The sequence below is a fragment of the Echinops telfairi genome, unplaced genomic scaffold, assembly GCF_000313985.2.
Source record: "Echinops telfairi isolate 266 unplaced genomic scaffold, ASM31398v2 ScPeMD7_7423;HRSCAF=8461, whole genome shotgun sequence".
Lineage (NCBI taxonomy): Eukaryota > Metazoa > Chordata > Mammalia > Afrosoricida > Tenrecidae > Echinops > Echinops telfairi.
Window position 1 is genome coordinate 2,926,786 of NW_022111323.1, and position 1,218 is coordinate 2,928,003.

The window sequence follows — 1,218 nt, forward strand, 5'->3', positions numbered from 1 at the left end:
AGCCAGAAACAGATCACACAATCCCAAACCCATCCCCTAAATACAATCCCCTGCACTGGGGCCAATACTTTCTATCAGACCGCAGCTTGCACAGGTACAACCTACCAAAGAGAGCTCAGGGTTCTGAGACACCCGGGAAAATGGTACCAAGTGCGCACAAATCGAACAGGAAACAGTAAGTTGCTCCCACAGGGTCAACAAGAAAAGAGAAACAAAATCCAATGCCAGAGGACCACCTGGACCTAACAGCAGTCATAGAAAGGGCAGAGGTTGACACACACACACACACACACACACACACACACACACCGACAGAAAGAAATCTTCAGAATGCTGCTTGGAGCTATACAGGACATGAGGGAAAAATTACAGAAAAAGGATGAAATAATAGAGGAATTAAAGGCTATGCACCAAAAGGAAATACAGGAATTAAAGGGGCGAGATAACAAAAACTAACAGCAAACTCATGGACTTCGCTCAGAGAATGAAGGAGGCTGAAACCCGCACGAGTGACCTAGAGGATTCACAAGCAGATATTAATAATCGTGAGAAAAAGTCTAACAAGTCCATCAGAGAAGCTGAAGATAACCTCAGAGCTATGTCTGACGCTATGAGAAGGAACAACCTCAGAATTATCGGCATGGAGGAAGAATCGACATCAAGGAAACCAACATCCAAAATAGTGATGGAATGCTTAGAAGAAAACTTTCCTAACTTAATGAACGAAAACCAGGCAATTATTCAAGAGGCTGAAAGAACACCAGGTAGACTGAATCCCCAGAAGAAATCACCAAGACATATAGTTGTTAAACTATACAGCTATGAGGTAAAGGAGAGGATTATGAGAGCAGTCAGAGAAAAACAGGCAACCATATATAAAGGCAAACAGATAAGAATATGCTCAGACCTGTCAGGAGACACTATGAAGAAGAGGAGACAGTGGAGCAGCATATTCCGAAAACTGCAGGAAATTAACGCAAACCCAAGAATATTGTATCCCGCCAGAATATCGATAAAAATAGATGGACAAGTGAGAGTCTTCCCGGACAAGGAAAGCCTCAAAGAATATGCTAAAACAAACCCAGCACTACAAAAGATCCTCGCCGACCCAGTATGGACAGATGAACAACACTCATCAAGCACATACAAGAGACCACCACACAGAAAAACTCCACCCAGAGACCATCAAAGGGAAAACAGCCCCCAAGATAAAACTGG

The 1,218-nt window shown here is 43.3% G+C and overlaps 1 pseudogene; it reads left to right on the forward strand.

Annotated features, from left to right (window-relative positions):
• Positions 1-140: 140 nt before the first annotated feature.
• Positions 141-1,218, forward strand: part of LOC101657789 — a 42,068-nt pseudogene continuing 40,990 nt past the window's right edge.